Below are 14,400 nucleotides of genomic sequence, written 5' to 3'. Positions count from 1 at the left end.
GCAGGAAGAGAGGGAGACACAGAATCTGAAATAGGCTGCAGGCTCTGAGCTGTCAGCACAGAGGCTGATGTGGGGCTTGAACTCACAAACTGCAAGATCATGACCTGAGCCGAAGTCAGATGCTTAACTGACTGAGCCACCCAGGTGCCCCACTTTTCTTTTTTTAACTAAAATGAACATATATTCTTTTTGCATGTTAAAATAAAACCAATAGTTGACAAATGAAATCATAAAAAATCCAAGAGTGATTCTCAACATTCTTGTTTCTAGTAAAAGAAGTTTTGGCAGTATTCATGAGGAAATTAAAAAAATCAAAATACACTAAACAAGTAGCATACTTAGAAAGATATCATTGCCACATCTTAACACAGCCTATGGTTACTTGTAAGTCTCTCTTACCATTCAGCACTATTGAATGTGATGTTTGGAAAGAAATGTTTATTGCCTTGACCACACAAAAGAACCCATAAGGCAAAGTTCTTGCAAAAGTTATTCGCAATATTTAGTGAATTTTTCCTGTAGCAAAATAAACACTATTCTAGGCTGCAGCAAATTTTCACCTAGCTCAGTGTTTATGCTCATAGACATTACTGCAAAAATGTATACTCAGTTGAAACAAAATATTTTACGTGTAATGTGATGAAAGATTCATTCTAGCATGAGAATTTCTTTTAGGAAGTAATTGCATTAAAATTTCTCTGCAGATTCTTTGATACTTCTCCCTTCAATTCTCCAATCCTTGAGACTGGGCTGTACATAGTGAGTTGGTTCTGACAAATAGAATATTGCAAGATTGACAGTGTGGAACTTCTTCTAAGAATGGGACATAAAAGGCATTGTGGTTTCCTCTTACTCACTCTGGTGGAAACTGGATGCCATACTGTGAGGATGCTCCTGTCGCCCAATGGAGAAGTCCAAGTTGGGAGGACTGAAGCCTCCTGCCAATAGCTATGTGAGGAAGCCATCTTGGAAGTGGATCCTCCTGCCCCAGTCAAGTCTTCAGATGACAGTTGCCTTGGATGATATCTTCATAGCAACCTCATGAGCAACCTGAGCCAAAGCCACCCAGACAATATGCTCCTTAATTCTCAACCCACAGAAATGGTGAGATAATAAATGTTTCTTATTTTAGTAAGTTTGAGCCCTGCATCAGGCAGGCTCTCTGATGTCAGTGCAGAAGCTGCTTCAGATCCTGTGTCCTCCTCTCTTTCTGCCCCTCCCCTGCTTGTGCGCTCTCTCTTGCTCTCTCTCTCTCACTCTCCCCCTCCCCCTTCTCAAAAAAATAAACATTAGAAAAATCACTTGGAAAAAAAGATAAAATCTTGAGGACATGGGTGACAGTCATAGCCCAGAAAGCCAACAGTGATTACTAATTTGTTCTGGAAAGGAATCTCTTTTTGCTTCCAGCAGGAGCATAAGAAGAGAAGAGAAGGAAAGGAATGGAGTAGTCAGTAAAGTGCCTAGATGCCATACAACCTTCAAAAAAGGGCCAATGGGAAACCTTAGGAATTTGGAAGTCAAAACGATTTTTAGAAATGAAATGCCTGATGTAGTTTTAAGCTTTGTAGCTTGTGTGTGTGCATGCGTGTGTGTTTGTGTGATATTTGAAAATCAAGGAAATTCAAGATTAGGAGTAAGCAAAGATGAACATGGAAATATATGCTTCCATTTTTTTTATCCCTCAGAGAACTATTTGGGCTTTCTTAACATATTTTGCTTAAATCTCAAGACTCTCAGGGGTCCGTAATTATATAAACATTCAGCAAAAGTTAACGATGTTCCTGTAAACAATTTGCCCTAGCCTGAGACATGCCAACTAAAACAAGATCAATAAGGTCCGTCATAATATTTTAAAGGCTGTTATTTTCCTTAATGTCATCCCATGATGCCAGAGGAATAAAATCTAAACTGACAGGTCCCTTGATTGAACTAAGTCTGTTATCCTCCTATTTACCTATCTCTCCTTTCATTCACTCTCTTTCTAACCCTTGTCATCTCCAAATAATTTTCCTTCCAAATGTCTATTCTCCATCTCATTGAAGTAGAGCAGTGTGGAGTTATTCTAGAAATACCATGGACTTTGGAGTCAAACAGTTCTGGGCTCAAATCTCAACTCACACTTTCACCTGCAAGCTTCTACAGCATCTTCCAGCATCTTCTTAACCCCTTCAGACTCACTTTTCTTTCATGTGATAGGGGATTTATAAGACTTATCTTCTAGAGTTCTTGTAAGGATTATGTGAAAAATATACATAAAACTTAGTCACCATTGGCAACTCACATATTGGAAAGAATGGTTGTTCTTTTTACTATGATTATAGCTTCAGACTTACTCTTGGCTATCTGCCCCTAATAAAATGAAGGCTGATAAAGGGGTAAGTTCTACCCCTCTATATTACACCCGAAGAGAGACAGACAGAATGGTCTGGTGAATTATTCTGGGATATTAGGTTGCTTGTCAATGAGCCCCTTGAGAGCTGGGCTTTGTCTTCCTTAGGCTGGAAGAGAAGGCCTTTGACTCTCAGTAAAAGAAGCTGCCTCTGACCTCAACCACAGAGCTTAACTTTCCATGAGAATGGCAGAAAGAAGCTCGCTTTCGCTTTCCCCTGCAGCCTGAAGCCTCCTCTTATGAGACGAGCAGGCACTGACAACCGGTGCCATCAGACAATTGCCTCTGCTCAAGCTTTTTGGTGCCAGAGCAAGGCCTGATAACGAATAGGCACACACAAGGCTGTTCTCATTATAAAAGACATGATGAGGGACCAGCTTCATCCCATGGAGCACAGCCCTATGGTGTATGCAGAAGTAACTCAGATGTTCTCTGTGACATGCTAAGAGAATGAGGTCTGCCTCCTCTTAATGGTTTTGGGCTTTCACATTTCCCCAGTAAAGTCTGCGTTACACTGTGGTATTTGCCATCACACATCTTGCCTGTTTTGAACAAAACAGATAAAAAATCTTTGCCCAGAGAGTGTACATTCCATTCAGAGAAAGAAAAACAGAAGCAGAAAATATAGAAAATGGATCAGTAAAATATTTTATATGCATATATAAAATATATACATATGTAAAAGATATAGGTATATGTGAAAAATATGTAGCAGATGAAGATAAGTGCTCTGAAGAAAAAATAAGCGGATGATAGAGACCATCGGGAAAATATATATACCTTATGATACCTATGCTCAATATATGCTCTAGAAGACGTATACAGGGATGCTTGCTATAGTAATGCTTAAAGATTTTTTTTTTAAAAAGGAAAGATCTAACTATACGACCCTCAAAGGTCACCTGTGAGTGAGCTTCTGAGAGAAAGATCACTGTAGTCAATCATAGGTGATGGAAGGGAGAGAAGACTGGCATCAGGAAAACTTGGTAGAAGGTCATTGAGGTAGTTTAGAGAAAAATAATCATAACAAGCAATATTTTTCGTTGCTTACCATGTGCTGGGTGATGTTCCAAAAAATTAATGTAACCCATTTAATCCTGAAAATAACTCTATGTAGTAGATACTATTATTCATCTCCTAGAAAGAGAGAGAGCTTAAGGGATCTTCACAAGATGACACCTTAAAGGTGAACATAGGTCTCAAGCCAGACAGTCTGAGTTCAGATTCAATATCTCAACTATGATTAACTATGCCACATGCTGTATGTTCTCAGCAACCATAAGAACAAAGAAAGCATGAAGAATTCCACAGGAGAATTTTCTAGGGAAAATTAGATTTCCTTCTACCTAGTTACCATCATTTATGTTCTGATTCCTGAGAAAAATTGTTTTAGGGAGAATAATTTCTATGAAAAGAATTCCAATAATAATGGTTGAGACTATCGTGTTTACTGCCCCACATGCAGTTGACAGAACAAAGCTCCATCTTCATCAAAATGTGCTTAGAGCCATCTGTCTATTCTCCTAATTAGGTTTAGAAATATTTGAAAGAAAAGTATAAGAGTGCTGTATATAGTAAAAGTATAATTGTCTCCCATCTGCTCTAAGAGAGAAATTTCATTAAGTGCTGAATTATGGAGCCAAAAATCATATTGGAGGTATTTTTTCTTTTGTATTTTCTCATGTATATTTGTGGGTTATTGTTACTAGCCCTTGATTTAATGCCATAGTATAACGCTTTTTTAGTTACTCCATTATCATTTTGAGTGTGAATCATAATCATAAAACATTCTAATGAAATCACAATGGCTTAAAATCAGGCACCAAATGTTCCAAATTACAGTTGGCCTCGGTTATTTTTATTGCAGCCATCCTTTTCCCCTCAATTGTGAGGTCAAGTAGGGGCTATACGGTAGGGTTCAGAGCCCCAAGACTTATAAAACTGCCATTCTTATACCAAAAATATCAGAGGTAGTTTGTACAATGACTACAGCAAGGACATCGATAATTTTGAACATAGTGAGCCTTCTCTTAACTTCTTCTTAAAAGGCCTGTTATCTTCTTTTAATGCATTTGTCCTTAGATAGAGTTTATTTTATTGCTTAGCCACAAAAAGAAATAAAGGAATGTTTTAGACAGATGATTGGATATACTGGTCTAAGCAAATCCACTTTAGAATAATATAATAAGAGCCTTATTGACTCATTAAAGACTGAAATATGGTACATTAGTTTATATAATTCTAGCTCATGTGCTTCATGCTACATTGAAATTTTTAGAACTTCATAAACTTTCTTACCTTGAAGTAACTATGCTATTCAGCTATCAAATAGTTTTACTTGTTTCCAGAAAGTCTCAAGCATGTCAATAGCCTTAAAATCCTGTGACACTTTTCTTTTTGTAGGCAGGAAATAACCATAACTCAAATACATTCTCAATCCAACATAGTCATTGGGAAAATTGGGAAACTTACTCTTCTATGAAGAATAAATGCCCAAATCTCTGTGAACTATAGAAAATCACTAAGACTAATTTCTATTGCTTCTGTGTAGCCAGATGAAAGGAAAAAGGACAGACATACCTTGGTGACAGAAAAATCTGGGTTCAAGTCTCACCTCTGCCCTGTATTCTGTGCTCTTGGAAAAGTCTTGTTTTTCTTTTTTAACTTTAGTTAGGCTCAATTCCCCTGCCCGCATTTGTGAACATGGGATAAAATAGTACCTACCTTGGAGAGCTGTGATAAAGCCAAATAAAATAAAGTGTCCAGTGTGGTACTTAGAATATACCCAGAGCTCCAGGAATGGCAGATACTGTCATTATTTATGATTTATTATAATATTACATCTTTCATGACATCCTTGAATTCAGTTTGTCATGCATGCGTAATAAAATGGAGAGACTATTATCTCTCCAAATGATAACACTTCATCTGAAAATTCCAGGAAGCCGGGTGCTAAGAAAAGAACGTGTAACTTTTTTTTTTTATTTCTAGATACTGTCACTCTAAGATAGCATGACCAACTATCAATATAACATGATTCAATAATGCAGACATTGCACAGAGTGGATTTTAGTATATGTCACATCATAAATGAACCCTGCTAACAGAAATAAAAGGGATCATAAGAGAATATGATGAACATTTGTATGCCAACCAATCAGATAATCTAGACAAAATGGGCGAATTTCTAGAAACACGAATTACCAAAACTGCGTAAGAAGAAAGAGGAAATGTAAATAGGTATATGACAGGCAATGAGATTGACTCAGTTATCAAAAATCACCAAATAAAGGAAAGCCCAGGACCAGTTGGTTTCACTGGTAAATTTTACCAAACATTTAAAAAATTAACACGGACTTTTCTCAAGCAACTCCAAAATTAAAAGAGAAAGGAATAATTCTTAACTCATTTTTGAGGTCAGCATTACACCGATACCATAGCCAGAAAAAGACACTACAAGAAAAGAAAACTGCAGACCAACAAATCTTATGAATATAGATACAAGATATAAAAATCCTTTGGAAAATACAAGTAAATTGAATCCAACAGCATAATAAAAGGATTATACACTGTGTCCAGGTGAGAATTTTTTTTTAAGTTTTATCCCAGGAATGCAAGGGTGTTCAAAACACTGAAATCAACCAATGTAATACACCATAGAATAATACATCATTAGAATAAGGAGGAAAACCATATGATCACTTCAACTGATGGAGAAAAGCGTTTGCCAAATGTCATGATTAAAAGCATTAAAAAACTAGCAATAGAAAGGCATTTTATCAACATGACAAAGGACATTTATGAAAAACCCATAGTTAACGTCATATGTTATAGACTGAATTGTGTCCACTTAAAATTCATATGTTGAAGTCCTAACTCCCTATATGACTATATTTCATTTAAAGTTTAATTCTTTATTTTGTAAGAGACACATACAGAATGAATAGGGGAGGGGCAGAGAGAGAGGGAGAGAGACAGAATCCCAAACAGGCTCTGTGCTGGCAACACAGAGCCCAACGCAGAGCTCGAACTGACAAAACTGTGAGATCATGACCTGAGCTGAAACCAAGAGTCAGACACTCAACTGACTGAGCCCCCCCACCCCGGTGCCCCCAATGTGACTATATTTGAAGACAGGGTCTATACTGAAATAATTAGGATTAAATGATGTCATGAGGAAAAAGGAGAACAAAGTTCTTAAAACTATAAAACTATAGTAATCAAATTATGATACTCGCATAAGAATAAAACTATATGCCAAAAGAATAGAATTAAAAGCCCATAAATAAAACCATACTTCCATGGTCAACTGATTTTAGATAAGGATGCCAGGAAGGCGAGTTAAGATGGTGGAGAAATAACGGGACTGGGACTTTCCTCGTCCACACACAGCTGTATTGAGATCAGATCACTTGGGACACCCAGGCAATTGATCTAAGGAGCAGCAGAAAGATCACCACAGTTGGGGGAGACACTTGGCAGGATCGAGGTGTGTGTATGTGAATTGGGAGAGATAAAATGGCATAGCCATGGAGGGGAGGGAACTTTTTCTGTGGAGAGATGAAAGGGAGAGAAAGAAAGAGGGGTCGTGAAAGTGTGGCATCAAGTTAGCACAAGAGGGAAACATCTCTGGACCATAGACTGAGGAATGAGAAATAGGGAGAGTGCCAGGTTTTGTTTTTGTTTGTTTGAGGTTTTTATGGTTTTTGTTTTTGGTTTTGTTTTTTCAAACAGCCTTTGTAGCTGAAACTCAGAGTTCTCAGAAATGTGCTACCTTTTCTGGAGAAGAGCTGTGGCATGTGCTCCTGGGGAGAGGGTGCTGGCCCCCAAGCTCATAGCATGGTGTAGTGATCTCAGGCGCACACTGGGAAAGAACAGTCCCATTCCTGGAGTACTTTGGGAAGAGCGTTTATTGCCTCCCCAAGGACAAAAGACCCTACGGGTGCCAGCCAAAGGCTGCTACTCCAGAGCAGGGGAGAGGAGCTGCACTGTGTTGGGTCCTTTAAGACATGGGGTTTTGAATCCCAGCTGAGCACTAAGAAGATGCAGAACCGTGGAAAAGGGCAAGCTGACCTCCCTGCTCTTCTGTGAGGGTTGCATGAATAGCGTAGGTTGACATACACAGTCTAAGGGGGAGATTTGGGGGTGATGCCATTTCCCCCTGCAACACCAGCACCATGGGACTTCATAGAGCAGCACACAGCCCCCAGTGGAAGTGGGACAAGCTTACACCAAGCCCTGCCCCTCTGTGCCTGGCAACTGCTTGTTGATTGGAGCGAGATTGACTGACCCAATGTAGCCGGCCTCTCCTCCAGACCAGCACAGCCACCAGCCCTAGGCACCAACAGACAATTGTTTCCTTTCTTTTTTCTTTTTCTTCTTCCTTCTTCTTTCTTCTTTTGGAATCAAACTCATAGTTTCTAATTTGTTTTTGTCAATTTTATTATATATATATATACATGTATATATATATATGTATATATATATATATTTGATATATTTGATCAGGCATTTTTATTCTATTCTTTTTCCATCTTTTTCTTCTTCTTTCCTTTCCTTTCTCCTTCTCTGGAATTAGCCTTATAGCCTTTTTGATTCTCCATTTGGTTTTTTTTCTCCCCTTTCTCTTTTTATGGGATCAAGCTTTTTTCCCCCCGGGGTTACTTCAACAAACAAATCAAAGCACACCTAGTTAAGGATCTAAACACCCTACCACTGCAAAGAAGAAGGGTCCTCTGCAGAGGACTGGGTGGTGGGATAAAACAACCAGAATGCAACAACAGAGTGCAAGCATCATACAAGAAACACTTCCTGGAGTGCCAGGCCCTGGACAGTGTATGACCCCTTTAATATAGTAGTACTCTCAGGTGCAGCACACGTAATAAGCTTTTAAAAGACATAAAAAGACAGAAACCTAGCCAAAATGTTGAAATAGAAGAATTGTCCTCAAAAGAAATTCCAGGAAGAAATGACAGCCAGAGAATTGCTCAAACAGATATAAACATATATAAACAAGAATTTAGAATAACAATCATAAGACCAATAGCTGGGCTTGAAAAAAACTAGAAGACAGCAGTGAATCTATTGGTGCAGAGATCAAAGACCTAAGAAATAGTCATGGTGAATTAAGAAATGCTGTAAGTGAGATGCAAAATAACTAGACAGTGGTAATGAAGATGGAAAAAGCAGAGGAGAAAATAGGTGAAATAGAATATAAAATTATGGAAAATTATGAAGCTGAAAAAAAGAGGGAAAAGAAATTACTAGACCATGAGGGGAGAATTAGAGACCTAAGTGATTCAATGAAATGTATCCATATCATAGGAATTCGAAAAGGAAGAGGAAAGGAAGAGGAAGAAGAAGAAAGAAAGAAAGAAGAAGAAGAAGAAGAAAGAAAAGAAGAGAAGAAAGAAAGAAAGAAAAAGAAAAAGAAAGAAAGAAAGAAAGAAAGAAAAGAAGCTTATTTGAACAAATTATAGCTGAGAACTTTTCTAACCTGGGGAAGGAAACTGGCATCCAAGTCCAGGAGGCACAGAGAACTCCCTTCAAAACCAACAAAAACAGGTCAACACCATGACATATAGTGAAATTGACAAAATACAAAGATAAAGAGAGAATTCTGAAAGCTGCTAGGGACAAACAGGCCTTAACCTACAAGGGTAGACACATACGGGTAGTAGCAGACCTGTCCACTGAAACTTGGCAGATCAGAAGGGAGTGTCAGGAAGTACTCATGTGCTGAATATAAAAAAATATATACAGCCAAGAATCCTTAATCCAGCAAGACTGTCATTCAAAATAGAAGGAGAGATAAAGGCTTTCCCAGAAAAACAAAAATAAAGGAGGTCATGACACTAAACAGCCCTGCAGGAAATCCAAAGGAGGACTCTGAGTGGAAAGCAACAAAGACAATAAAGGACCAGAGACATCATCACAAGCACAAAACCTGCAGAAAACACAAAGACACTAAATCCATATTTTTCAATACTCACTCTGAATGTAAGTTGATTATACCCCAGTCAAAAGACAGGAATCTCTATGACCCAGCAATAGCACTGCTAGGAATTTACCCAAGGGATGCAGGAGTGCTGATGCATAGGGGCACTTGTACCCCAATGTTTATAGCAGCACTTTCAAAAATAGCCAAATTATGGAAAGAGCCTAAATGTCCATCAACTGACAAATGGATAAAGAAGTTGTGGTTTATATATACAATGGAATACTACTTGGCAATGAGAAAGAATGAAATATGGCCTTTTGTAGCAACGTGGATGCAACTGGAGAGTGTTATGCTAAGTGTAATAAGTCAAGCAGAGAAAGATAGATACATATGTTTTCACTCGTATGTGGATCCTGAGAAACTCAACAGAAGACGGGGGGGAGGAGAAGGGGGGAGAAGTTACAGAGAGGGAAGGAGGCAAACCATAGAGATTCTTAAATACTGAGAATAAACTGAAGGTTGATGGGGGGGGGGGGAGGGGAAAGCGGGGTGATGGGCGTTGAGGAGGGCACCTGTTGGGGTGAGCACTGGGTGTTATATGGAAACCAATTGACAATAAATTTCATATTAAAAAACAAAACAAAACAAAACCAAGATCCGTCTATATACTGCCTATAAGAGATTGATCTTAGACCTGAGGACACCTGCAGATTGAAAGTGAGGGAAGGAGAACCATCTATCATGCTACTGGAAGTCAAAAGGAGGCCATAGTAGCTATACTTATATCAGACAAACTAGATTTTAAAACAGACTGTAACAAGAGATGAAGAAGGGCATTATGTCATAATTAAGGGGTATATCCATCAAGAAGAGCTAAAATTATAAATATTTATGCCCTGAACTTGAAGCACCCAACTATAAAAACAACTAATCACAAAACAAGCAAATTTATTGATAATAATACTGTAATTGTAGAAGACTTTAATACTCCACTTACAACAATGGACAGATCATTGAAGTGAATATCAACGAGGAAACAATGGCTCTGAGTGACACATTGGGCCAGATGGACTTAACAAATATATTCAGACCATGTCATCTTAAAGAAGCAGAATACACATTCTTCTTGAGTGCACATGGAACATTCTTCAGAATAGATATCATTGGATCACAAATGCTCCTCAATAGGTACAAAAAAATTGAAATTATACCATGCATACTTTCAGATCACAATGCTATGAAACTTGAAATAAGTACAAGAAAAAATTTGGAAAGCTCTCAAATACATGGAGGTTAAAGAACTTCCTACTAAAGAATGAATGGTCTAACCAGGAAATTAAAGACCAAATTTAAAAATACATGGAAACAAATGAAAATGAAAAGATGACAACCCAAGCCCTTTGGGATGCAGCAAAGGCAGCCCTAAGAGGAAAATAAGTTGCAATTCAGGTCTATCTCAAGAAGCAAGAAAGTTCCCAAAGACAAGGATGCCAAGACCTATCAATGGGGAAGAATAGTCTTTTAACAAATGGTGCTAGAAAAACCAGATAGCCGAAGAAAAAAAAATAGATAAATTGGACTTCATCAAGATTTAAAAAATTTTTTTTAATGTTTATTTATTTTTGAGACAGAGAGAGACAGAGCATGAACGGGGGAGGGGGGGTCAGAGAGGGAGACACAGAATCCGAAGAGGTTCCAGGCTCCGAGCTGTCAGCACAGAGCCCGATGCGGGGCTCGAACTCACGGACCGCGAGATCATGACCTAAGCTGAAGTCGGCCGCTCAACCGACTGAGCCACCCAGGCGCCCCAGACTTCATCAAAATTTAAAACTTTTTGCAGCAAAGGACATTATCAACGAAGTGAAAAGAGAACCTACAGCACGTAAGAAAACATTTACAAATCATATATGACAAGGGCCCACCATATAGAGTATAAGGTCCTCTTACAACACAACAGCAAAATGACAACCCAATTAAAGATGCGCAAGGGACTTCAATGGGAATTTCTTCAAAAAAGATATACAAATGGCCAACAAACACAAGAAAACATGGTCAACATCATTAGTCACTAGGGAAATGCAGATCAAAACTACCATGAGACTTCACAGCCTTTAGGATAGCTATAATAGAAAAGAGAAAAGAGAAAAGAGAGAAGAGAAGAGAGAGAAGAAGAGAAGAGAAGAGAAGAGAAGAGAAGAGAAGAGAAGAGAGAGAAGAGAGAGAAGAGAAGAAAAGAAAGAAGAGAGAAAAGAAAAATAAATACTGGCAAGGAAGTGGAGAACTTAGAACCCTCAGCCATTGCCAGTAGGAATGTAGAATGATGCAGCCACTGTGGAAAGGTTTTATGGTTCCTCAAAAAGTTGAACATAGACCTAGCCATGTCCACTCATGGGTATACACTCAGCTAATGAGAACAAGTGTTCAGATAAAAACTTACACACAGATGTTCATAGTAACACTATTTACAATAGCCAAAATATGGAAATCACCCAAATACCCATCAATGGGTGAATGGAGAAACAAATTGGTATATACATACAATGAAATATTACTCAGCAATAAAAAGGTATGAACTACTGATAGCATACTACAATGTACCTGAATCTTGAAAACTTTATGCTAAATGAAATGCTAAATGAAAGAAGCTAGATACAAAAAGTTATGTATTGCATCATTCCACTTATGCCAAATACCCAGAATAGGCAAATTCATATTCAGAAAGCAGATTGATAGTTGCCAGGGGTGGGGGAGAAGAGTCAAGAGTGATTTTTTTTTTAAGGGAGAGAGAGCACATGTGAGCAGGGGAAACGGGCAGAAGGAGAGAGGGAGAATTTTAACCAGGCTCCACGCTTAGCACAAGTCCAACACAGGACTCAATCCCACAACCTGAGCTGGAAATCAAGACCTGAGCTGAAATCAAGACTCAGATGCTCAACCTACTGAGCCACCCAGGCGTCCCAAGAGTGACTTCTAAATGGTCATGGGAGGGTTTTTTTGGAGGTGATAAAAATTTTAGAATTAGATAGAGGCAGAGATTGTAGAACACTGTAAATATAAAACCCACTGAATTGTGCACTTTGATATTATTCATTTGGGATGCCTTGGTGGCACAGGGTAGCCCTAAACTCTGTTGCATCAGGCATTTTCCCCTGAGTCCCCAATTTCTTCTGTTGCATGTGTCCTCCTAATCCCTACCACCATCAATTCCCACCTCAAAAAAGTTAGCGATCTATCTTTTCATCCTGTAAGCCTCCAGTATTAAAAACTAGAAGCCTCAATGAAAATACGCCATTCTGGATCACCTTTACCTATATCCACAACTGCCCAGGATTCCCTCCACAGTCTGGTCAGATAAGCATAAATATCCTTTTATTCCTAAAGCCAAACTTACTCAACTAGATTACGTGGCTTTACAGCTCTACTCACAAGCATTAATTCTTTTCAAGATGAAATACATTCATTAGTATTATTTAAAGCCTGCTTGGCTTAAGTTAATTTCTGATCCTCTTTTATGAGTTTCTGGCCTTGGGCTTTAATTAATCTATGCTAAGAATGGCAAACCCCATCCTTACCATCCATCCTCCCTTATTTTAATAAGCTTAAAAATGCTAACACACATTCAGCCACTCCAAGCCATAGCAGTATGTCTGTATCCAAATATTTGGTTTATAGAAGGATAGGACAGAGGGCTGGATAAAGGCAGGGCATGGGTTTTGAACTTCATGAAGGAAAGCAATAAAATGTGACTTTCAAAAGATGTAAAACATTTGGTTCAGAAATGTTGGGCCTATATTTTGCAAAGTGAGTTAGCAGGAAAACTTAAGCATCCTTTAGTTTGAAGAGTCCTACAGAACTGGAAAAGTGGTTGAAGTCAAGTCATATAACATGTCTTTCACCTTTCCAATTTCACTTTTTAAAGACTTTGTACTTGATCTTAGCCCATTTAAACATGCAACTCCTAGGACTCATAAACTCATAAACTTCCAAAAGATAGTTGCTTCTCTCGTAATAACTAGCATTTATGTGATTACAAAGCAATTTTACACACACTGTCTCATTTGATAGAATGCAAAATATAACTGTGATCACCCTCATTTTAGATATAAGCAGCCTTACAATCAAAGTATTTAAATAACCGATAAGCACAAAATTAGAAGCCAAACCCAGATCCTTTGATATCCATACTCTCCAAACTCATTATGCTACTTTTTGAATGACAGGTCATGACTGACTATCCTGAATATTTTTTGTTTCTATTATTTGTATCTATTTTTTCTGGTAGGACTTTAGGTACATATGAAATGGATACCCCATTGTGATAATTTTGAATTCAAGCAGAGAATTTTTTTATTAATTAGATAATCTGTAGAAAACACTGCATTAGACAGGTTGGAAGATTAAAGCCAAAGTAAATGAATAAGCCATTGAAATAAATCTATTGAGTGATAAGATTTACACAGATGGCTAAAATACACATTGAAAGTGTTTGTCCAGTTTCTCCTATAATATAACACTCTTAAAGGTACTTAGTAAGGATATAGAGTCCCGCAGACCTCTCCTGAAGATTCTGATTTAGTATATGTATGTTATCAACTATTCCGGGTGATTCTTATGATGGGAAACACTGCATTATAGGAAGCTGGTGGTAGTAACAGGAATAACTAAAGTCTTATGGCATCTCAAAGAACATAGGGCTCACCTCCAGTTGTGGAAATCAATAAAGGCAACAGAAAGGATGTGATATTCAAGTCATTATAGTTGGGTACGATTTCAATAGCAGAGGAAACTCAGAGACAAAGTATCATGAGTACATACCATTCATTTTGGAATGGAAATTATTTCAGCATAACTAATGCTTATGACATGTGTAAGGAAGAATAGGCTATAATGAAAGGGGTCTTTGACTACTTATGCCAGCGAATTTTAAATTAATTCAGTGTGTTATGAGGAACAACGATAAGTTTGGGTTTTTTAGAAACTGAACCAATTGATTGCCTAAAGTTCTCTGTTATTTTTCACTGATTCGAAGTGAGCTAAAAGTGACTTCTTATTTTCATCACTTAAAGCAAAA

The sequence above is a fragment of the Lynx canadensis genome, chromosome F2 (genome assembly GCF_007474595.2).
Source record: "Lynx canadensis isolate LIC74 chromosome F2, mLynCan4.pri.v2, whole genome shotgun sequence".
NCBI lineage: Eukaryota > Metazoa > Chordata > Mammalia > Carnivora > Felidae > Lynx > Lynx canadensis.
Note: the sequence above shows the minus strand (reverse complement) of the source record.